The following is a 9,763-nucleotide window of genomic DNA, read 5'->3' as shown; positions in this document are numbered from 1 at the left end:
CGGGTACTCCGGTTTCCCCCACAGATCACAACATGCCCTATGGGTTTTAAATTGTAAGCCTCTTTGGATAAAAGCGTCTGCCAAGTAAATAAGCATAACATGTGTGCAGTTCATGGAGGTTACAGTAGTTGAAGGATAAAGAATAATAACATGGTTTTAGACTTATTCAATAAAGCTGAGTATCTTAGTTTAAAGCAGCGTGAAGTGAATTCATGTTGACACTTTTAGAGTGGCAATGATGCAAATGAGTGCTTTGGATGGATTTAGGACACATTTACTTCTGCACACGTTCATAAAGATTATTGATTTTTTTCAGCAGTGATTATTCCCATGAAATTCAACTATTGATTTATTTCTAGGATTGGTTAAGCATATGGCAGATTAGAGTTTATCTAATGATTTGTTTTAAAACTGGTTGTTTATTTGTTCAGATGTTGTTGTTATTGTAGTGAATAATGTATGGCCCACTTCTGTATGCTCCACTGCTCAAGTGCAAATTATATGGAGTGGTGTATTTTTCTACTGCTCTGCTAGTTTTGGATGTTAAATAGCTACAGAAGGATCTTTAAAGTTTAATCTTGTGTTTAGCCAAAGTTTGTTATTTTAAAAAGGTAGAAAAATACAGAGAAGTTTGAGCAAAGAACTCAGGTTTGTGTGGCAGCCATGGTACAGATTTTTTAAAGTGTGTGTGTGTGTGGGGGGGGGGGGGGGTGCAGGAAACAGGATTTGGAGTCTAATTTCCAGACATTTGGACCTCTCGTCTCTGATTGGCTTACAACAACATGATTCTACCACTGACTCCATCTGCCTTGCAACATTGATGATTTATCTAAAAAAATAACACAAGCTGTTACGTCCCCGACAGGAGATGTTAAAATGTGAAGGAGGGGGTAACATAAGAAATACGACAGTGGCGTTTAAAATGGGTTTAATTGGCAGCCGTGACACCCTCACACAAACAAAAGAAAAAGGATAAAAGTTAGTAAAGGACACAATAGTAACTTTTAAAACTTTTTCTTTAACAGCTAAGATCACATCAAAACAAGAGAGACCCCTGACAAAATAAACAGGCTATCTACTCCCTACTCTTCATGCACTTCGCAGGCGGGCAGATTAAGCACATGTGCTGTTGCACATTCCAACTAGCAAAGGGAGGGGGTTAGCCACTGCCCTTCCTGGGGTGCTCCCGAGATGGTGGAGTAAACAACCAACGCTAATCCGCTAGGTGAAACACCTGAGCCTGCCTGTGGGGGTCATCTCTGGATCCAACGTTTTTCCCTTCTCCACTCATGCTTGGCTGGATCAGGCTCGTGGACTCCGAGAACCCATCCAGCAGTGGATCCTCTGGCGGGAGCGGGGCCTCCAGAAGCACCCGCCAGTCATCCACAAGTCATCTGTTGCTTAAAACCTTGAAACAAATAAAACACCATTAAAATACCACCACCAGGGATTGTACATTCCTTCACGGTCTGTTGTTATTAAAGATCCCGGACGAGCCCCAATTTATGTTATGTCCCCGACAGGAGATGTTAAAATGTGAAGGAGCGGGTAACATAAGAAATACGACAGTGGCGTTTTATATAGTTGATCATTTGTCTTTTAACTGTTAACCTTATAGTGAATTTTTTCATTTTACATTATTTTAATAATGCTCGCCATCTGTTTGCTCTTGTTTTTAGAACCTTTTATCACAATTAAACCCATTTTAAACGCCACTGTCGTATTTCTTATGTTACCCCCTCCTTCACATTTTAACATCTCCTGTCGGGGACGTAACATAAATGGGGGCTCGTCCGTCTGCTGTTAAAATAAAAGATTCCGGACCTGGAGGACAGCAGAACCCCTGCACTGCTGCCTCTCAGACTGCTGAAGGCACAGCCTTTTTATCCTAGGTGTGGCTCATCAGGAGGATTCAGTTAAGCTGTGCTCCTCAGCAGCCTGGAAGAGAGGAGGAGGAGGGGCGGTGTCCAGTCACTCACCAGAGCTGGGTGATCCTGGCTGCTTTTTCCCTCTTCAGGCTGGCAGCCATGACACCCCCACACATAAACAAAAGAAAAAGGATAAAAGTTAGTAAAGGACACAATAGTAACTTTTAAAACTTTTTCTTTAAAAGCGAGGATCACATCAAAACAAGAGAGACCCCTGACAAAATAAACAGGCTATCTACTCCCTACTCTTCATGCACTTCGCAGGCGGGCAGATTAAGCACATGTGCTGTTGCACATTCTGACCAGCAAAGGGAGGGGATTTAGCCCCTGCCCTTCCTGGGGTGCTCCCGAGATGGTGGAGTAAACCACCAACGCTAACCCGCTAGGTGCAACACCTGAGCCTGCCTGTGGGGGTCATCTCTGGATCCACGTCTTTTATCCTCCTCTCCTTGGGCTGCATCAGGCTCGAAGCTTCTGAGAGCCCATCCAGCAGTGGATCCTCCAGTGGGAGCTGGGCCTCCAGAAGCACCCGCCAGTCATCCACGAAGCCATCTGTTGCTTAAAACCTTGAAACAAATAAAACACCATTAAAATTACCACCACCAGGGGATTTGTACATTCCTTCATGGTCTGCTGTTAAAATAAAAGATCCCGGACAAGCCCCCATTTATGTTACGTACCCGACAGGAGATGTTAAAATGTGAAGGAGGGGGTAACATAAGAAATACGACAGTGGCGTTTAAAATGGGTTTAATTGTGATAAAAGGTTCTAAAAACAAGAGCAAACAGATGGCAAGCATTATTAAAATAATGTAAAATGAAAAAATTCACTATAAGGTTAACAGTTAAAAGACAAATTATCAACTATATAAGACACCTGGTTAAAACTTTATTAAAAGTTTTACCTAAACTGAAGGTGTTTTAAAAACACAACGACGTTGATAAAAGTCTAAAAACTAAATCCGAGTTAACCTTAAAACACAGTCAACACTAGGTGACATGCACAAAAGATCCATGTGGATCACTCAGAGTTAAAACTATAAGTTAAAACTCATCACAACGACGACGTTAAACCAAACAAGACCTGGAGGACAGCAGAACCCCTGCACTGCTGCCTCTCAGACTGCTGAAGGCACAGCCTTTTTATCCTAGGTGTGGGTCATCAGGAGGATTCAGTTCAGCTGTGCTCCTCAGCAGCCTGGAAGAGAGGAGGAGGAGGGGCGGTGTCCAGTCACTCACCAGAGCTGGGTGATCCTGGCTGCTTTTTCCCTCTTCAGGCTGGCAGCCGTGACACAAGCCAAAAGCAGTTCTGTCATGTTGTGGTGTTGCTAATGCTAATGCTTAGCTTCTACTAGGCAAGGCACACTCTGCTCTCTCCTGGATGCTAAACAGCCTTCCACATCACAAGCCAAGATGGGTGAGTTAATGAATGTTAACTTTCGGTGTAATGTTGAATTGGCTGGCTTTTCTAATCTGAGGGTTTCTCCGTCTGTTTTATATTGAGTGACCTATGCAGGAAATAAGGGTAGAATACTTTTTTATGTTAAACTCAGAGTGACAATCGTCTTTCAACAACAAGTAGACAACAATTTCTCAGTCAACAAAGGCAACATATTATGGCTTTTCGTCTCGAGTTATAACAGTTCTATGGTCAATACAAAACACGTTCATGACATTGTTTGCACTAAACCCCTCTAATTTAAAGCAATTTCAGCAGTTTTATTCTTGACAGTTTAAGTACCTTTCAAAATGAGTAATTTCAAAGCTCTGTTCCTTTAAGGAAACAAGCTGTTTTTGGCCACGCCCACCCATATCCATTCAGGTTGCTAAAGACTGAGAAGCTTTGATATCTGGGAGGAGTACAGCCGCTGCTCCTCCAGCAGTTCTTTTTCTTTCTTTTTTTTTTTTGCACGAGAGAAGTGGATCTAACTCCACCATTTGTGACATCATAAACAGGAACTTTTTGAAACAGCTTGTTTTAGAGCAGATAATTCCTAAAGTCAAACAGACAAGAAATGGAGGGACAGGCTATTTTCACAATTGCAGTGTTTATAGAGGCAGTATAGCAAATGGTGAGTTTTCCATAAGAAGTCCCCTTTAAGACTCCAGCCTTTTCTACAAGACACACCGTGCCAGCAAATTTGCATAGTATTACCGCAACGGTGTGTCATATAAACACGCCATGCCGGCATGGCAATGCGCGAATTTTGCGGCATTCATTCCGCCTTGTTTGGTAGCTGTAAACGGAGATTGCACCTTGGCGCAACAGAGGGAGGTGTCATGTTCATGTGGGAAGTTCCCGCTGAGCTCTGGCCTGCAATCACATAATCTTTTGCGCCACATTACCGCCACGATCTGACCACTTATGAATGACCTAAGGTTCCCTGAAGCCACCACAGCGTTGCAGCAAAGTGACAGCATTGTTTTGTAAAAACAGATTTTCTTCAGGGGGTGCTCAGGTTTTTTCTGCAACCAGCAAATATGAATTTCTTTTCATCAAATCCAGAAAATGACATACCTTGCATTCCTGTGCATTATTGCAAGATTTTGTGCAATCTTTCAACACTCAAAGTACAAAGAAATGTTGCATTTGCAAACTTTAATTATCTGTGATGGCTTTTCTGTATTGACTTGACTCCTAAATGGGATCAGTAGCAGACAAACATTCAGTAATGAAAATCCAAGGGGCAAAAACATGAGAACTAAAAAAGTGCTATGCAAAAACAGTAGTTTAACCTATTACTACTATTAAATCCTGTGCAGTGCGGCTTTAAATGACTCCACTCAGATTGATAGTCAGCTCTAATGTTCTGCTCAGGTGGTTTTAATTTGCTGTCATCTATCCTTTCTTTGGTGCAACCTTCTGACAATCCAGCTCTCCACCCAACCATTCACTGCAATTAGGAATGTAATGACACGCTCTGGTTTAAAACAAGCAAAATAAAACTATTCAGGGTTTACGGAGTTGACATCTCTGAGATGTAAGTCGGGCTGGAGTGGCAGCAGCCCTTGCAGTGACGATCACATTAAAATTCACTCAGTCAGGCTGTTTCTCACTCCCAAACCCAACACTGCAGACTCTGGAACATTCATAAAAGTGACAGTACCATTCCGTGGAGAAAAATGCATGTACTTGTCTGCAGGAGGGAACAAAGGAATATTAAGAGGTTTGAGGTGAGAGAGTAGAAATAGGGAAGTGCAGAGGGGAGGAGGGGGATGATGACAGAGAGGGGAAGTGATGAAGTGTGTTAGATTACACTGTGACATTGAAAGAAACCTCTCCATCTCTTTTGTCCCTTCCCTCTCTTCCACCATTTATTCTCACTGTGCTTTTCCCCTCCCACACATCATCCACATTCACCCCCTCCCACCTCAATAATCTCCTTCATCTGTGAGGGTCCCGTGGCTGTCCAGTGGCATCACTCGAGTACCCGTCAACACTCTGGGGGACTACAAACATACATGAATGAGATCTTTGTCCTTCACAACGCAGCACAGGAGGGTTCAGGTGGGAGGGAGGGGAGAGTAGAGGGAGAGAGGGAGGGAGGAAGAAGGTGGGATGAAAATGACAAAAGAGCTGGCAGACGATGAAAGGAGAGTAAAAACAAGCAAAGAAATAAGAGGACAGAATAGAGCAGAGTGGAATAGAAAACAGGTCAAATAGAAAAGAAAAGAGTTATTGGGAAGAGGGCAGGATCTAGAAACATGCAGAGGAAGAGCTGGCAATGCCAAAATGCATGATCGCTTTCATTTGTGACTGGCTAATCTAAAACTCAAAAGTCAGATTTTTATTTACTTTGTTTTTTTATTCCAGGATGAAAATCAGCTCCTCTAAATCCAAGACCATGGTCTTGAGTCGGAAAAAGGTAGTGTGACTTATCCAGGTCTCCTGCCTCAAGTGGAGAAGTTTAGGTATGTTGGGGTCTTGTTCACAAGCGAGGGAAAGCTGGAGCGTGAGATCGATAGGTGGATTGGTGCTGCGTCTGCAGGATGTTGTCCTGGTTGTCACGCTCTGGGTTGCTTCTGCCATCGGTGGCCAAGCTGCAGACTATCTGCTCATCAGCTGGCCAGGGAGTATTTAAGCAGCTGAGAGACACCTTCACTTCGCTGGATGATTACTCTACCTGGGTACCTTCTAACAGCCACTTTGCGTATTAGATTTGAGCTCTTAGACCTTTTGAGATTTTGACGTGTTTTTGAATATTGGATTTTAGCATTTTTACCTTCTTGTTCCCAGACAAACCTCCACCCTCATCTCAGACTGGCAGCATTCTGGAACTCCAACCCTGCCTGTCCCTCAGTCTCTCCCTGGCCAGAACCACCTCCAGTAGCCCACCTATGCCCTCCTGGATTTACACGTCTTCAAGCTCAGCTCCCTCCACGTCTCACTTTCTGGATCTCAGCCTCAGGATAACCCCTTCAACCCAGACCAGACCACTCCCCCTTCGAGCGATTCCCTCTCTCCAGACTGTAAGTCCTCCACATAATTCTGATTCCCTGTTCCCACCCTCGAGTTGGATCTAACTCCTATCTGTCCGCAGACCCCCGCACCGGGTTCCTGTTTGAAGATCTCAGCTACGTTTATGCTGTTCCCTTGGTTCCCCTTTTAATAAATTATTATTTAAACCTTTTACCCAAGTCTCTGTGTTGATTCTGTATGTTGTGGGTTAGATATTTACACCACAACATGGCACTGGTCTGTTGTGCTGAAGAGAGAGCTGAGAGAGCTCTTGATTTACCATTCGGTCTACATTCTTATACCCTCAACTGTGTCATGAGCTGTGGGTAGTGACCAAAAGAATGAGGGTGTGGATACAATCAGTCGAAATGAGTTTTCTCTGTCTAAGGAAAGACCCAGGACACGCTGGAGAAACTGTGTGTTTTCACCTGCCCAGAGAACACCTTGGAATTCCCCCAGAAGAGCTGGCCCAAGTGGCTGGAGAGAGGGAAGTCTGGGCCTCTCTGCTAAGGCTGCTGCCCCCACCACCAGATTCCAGATAAGCGGAGGAGAATGGATGGACGAATGCCCTGTGATTGTAGGTGAGGGTTGGGATGCAGGAGAGCTTTCCCCTTCAGCTCAGCTTCTTTAACGCAGACTGGAGCAAGGTTTGTGTTACTGCAGCCGAAGCCCTGATCTGTAAATCTATCTCTGCCTCCCTAACCAACCCAACTGCAGCCTGCTCCTGTTCCATTGCAGAGCCACCGCCTCAGACTTGGAGAAGCAAATGCTCAGCCCGCTTGTTGTTGGTCTCTAAAAGTGACCTTGTTACTGCGTTCTCTTGCAGCACCTTCACACATTGCAATCGTCAATAACAACCTTACACCACCAGGTTTTCACACACTGATACTCAAGCATCAATTATATTGTGTGTGAACTTCCTGAATTCCTCACAGCAATCATAACAACTTATTACCAACTGTACAGATGAAAGGTTCCCATGCACACGTCCACCTCCACTCACAGGACTGATAATGGAAAGCCCCTTAGAATAAAAACGTGTTGAGTTTGTTTTTGAATGTGGACGTGGTTGTGTTTGACCTCAGGTTAGCAGGAGGCTTGTTCTGAGAGCTGGACCACGGCAACTGAAAGCAACTCGATCTAATTCTTAAAAGAGATAAAAGCTTGAACCTGAAGGCCTGAGAGACAGCTTAGAGGAGAGGAGACTGTAAGAGAAGTAAGACGGGGCTGAACTACTGCTGAGAGGATTTCAGAGTTCATTCTATACTGACCCGGGAGCCACTGAAGTACTTGAGAGATGGATAAATGTTGCTTCTGCTGCAAATCTATCCAAGTATGATAACAGTGGCATGGCCGATGTCCACTAATAGTCAAGGTTGACATTTATTCATCTTAGGGACATAAAAAGAGATTTTCATGTTTGTGACAATTGTGCAGCATCACCATTGTTTCTGAGCTGAGTAATTTGCTCAGATTTATTTCATGTCTGTGGAGTCAGGCTGGATCCATTCAGGCAAACCGTCATGAGTGATCAGAGCATCTGGATGAATTCTGCTGGGTTTCCGGTGGTATGATGGCTCTAAAAGAAACTCTTTGATTTTTGAGTTTTAAAAACAAGAAGAAAAGAAATCTGAGAAATTTGTCACCAGGGCCCTCATTTATCAACCGGACTTTACAAATGGATCCGTGCGTGTTTCACGTGTAGGACCGATTTTACACATTGTGTGGAATATATCAATTAGTTTTTGTGCGTAGAAATGTTCCTAAACATGAGAACAGCTCTGACTATGTGTAAGAACTGTATCTAGTGGTTTAGTGATCTAGGGGTCTGGGGTGGTGGGTTCCTTTGCGTGGCATTGGGCGAGGGAGCCTGCTCATCAGCACCCCAGCAGAAAGGGGCAAACTCTGGGAACTGGTGATGGTTGTACCCATTTTGCAGCAGTACCGGGACCAGAGTGAATAGGGTGTGTATGGGGAGCATGAGTGGGTGTCTAGCGTTCATTTATGTAAGTCTTAGGTTGTATGTGTTTGTGTGAGCATGAGGGAGGGAGTGTGTGACTGTGTCTGTGTATGACTGTATGTGTGAGGTGGGGTCTTGGACTCCTCCCCTCTCCTCGGACTTCTTGTGCTGCTACACATCTTTGCCTCCCCTCCCCCTGCCACATTTGGTGTGGAGTGTGGTGCCTTGGTACGCCTGAGTGTTCACAGCTCCCAGGTCATGGGGTTTAAGACTTTTGGAGTCTGCCTGATCAATCCCGGTGGCTGCCTGGTGGGATCTGAGTCGCTGGGCTCTGTTGGGTCCCCGGCGGGGCTGGTCGCCCCAGGGTCCTGGGTCACTGGGTTCCAGGCTCGGCCGGCTTGGGGGTGGGAGGCTGCGTACGGGCCTGTGGGCTTGCCGCTGACATCTCCCGGGACTCTGCCGCCTGCTGGTTGTAGCCCCCCGGGACAATCCTCTGCGCCTCTCTGGCTATCAGGCTGGGGGCTTTTCTGGTTGCAGTCCCCCTGGGGTCCCTGTGCTCTGGGGCAGCTCCTGGATCTCTGAGACTTGGAGCTCCTTCCATCTCCTACACATATTTGGGGGGCAAATCTGTGGCCCTTCACACTCTCTATTGGATGCTCCTATAGAGAAATCTTACATAAACAAGCGTGTGTACACACACAGGTGTTCACATAGTGCTCTCATAAGTATGGACTTGGACATTTTCAACACATGTCTTAAGGCTATGGTCGGCACTAAATGCACTGTGATTTATTATCATGTGATTGTTCAGTAAAACATTTGATTTTATATTTCCTCATCAGGCTGACTCAGTGATTGCTTGCTCTAGTTGTATTATTGTGTCCCTTTTTTGTTTCTTTATTTTTCTCTTTCTGTAGGTCTAGAAACAGACTCTTGTTCATCATTGATAGTTTATTTTGTGGACCCTAACCAAATATGGTTATTTGAGAGTGTTTCTGTATGTAAATGACTGAGAATGGACACGAGCACCTGGGCACGCACAGGTGGGATTTATCATCAGACAATTGGGAGGAACGTGCATACGAGAGGTCACCGCATGTTTCGTAGCTCAGGATTTGGACTGTTCGTACAAACATTCAACATTTCATTTGTAAGAACGAATATAGGACCGTTTTTTTATGAACGTTTGATAACTGAGGGCCCAGGAATTCCTCGTCACCCCTGAGTGATAAATGATCCTAATGTGAGTTAGAATGAATCAATCTGTGTTGGAGGAACACAGAAAGGAAATGAGACACAGTAACTAATGTAGATTTTTATGATTTTAATGAAAGATCTTACTGTCACTGCATGACAATGCAATGAAATTAGGAAGAACTCGAATGGTGTATTTGGCATATTCACTTAATTTTATTT

General features: G+C 44.5%; 1 long non-coding RNA gene across 1 annotated transcript; it reads right to left on the bottom strand.

Moving 5' to 3' along the window:
* Positions 1 to 940: 940 nt before the first annotated feature.
* Positions 941 to 3,041, bottom strand: LOC139070811 (uncharacterized). The gene is made up of 4 exons (XR_011521262.1): positions 2,834 to 3,041; positions 2,324 to 2,494; positions 1,980 to 2,018; positions 941 to 1,408 (listed from the first exon to the last, which is right to left on the bottom strand). It is a non-coding gene; the product is annotated as an uncharacterized lncRNA (long non-coding RNA).
* Positions 3,042 to 9,763: the final 6,722 nt, after the last annotated feature.

Source organism: Nothobranchius furzeri, chromosome 1 (assembly GCF_043380555.1).
Source record: "Nothobranchius furzeri strain GRZ-AD chromosome 1, NfurGRZ-RIMD1, whole genome shotgun sequence".
Taxonomy (NCBI): domain Eukaryota; kingdom Metazoa; phylum Chordata; class Actinopteri; order Cyprinodontiformes; family Nothobranchiidae; genus Nothobranchius; species Nothobranchius furzeri.
This window is presented reverse-complemented; position numbering and strand designations above follow the sequence as displayed.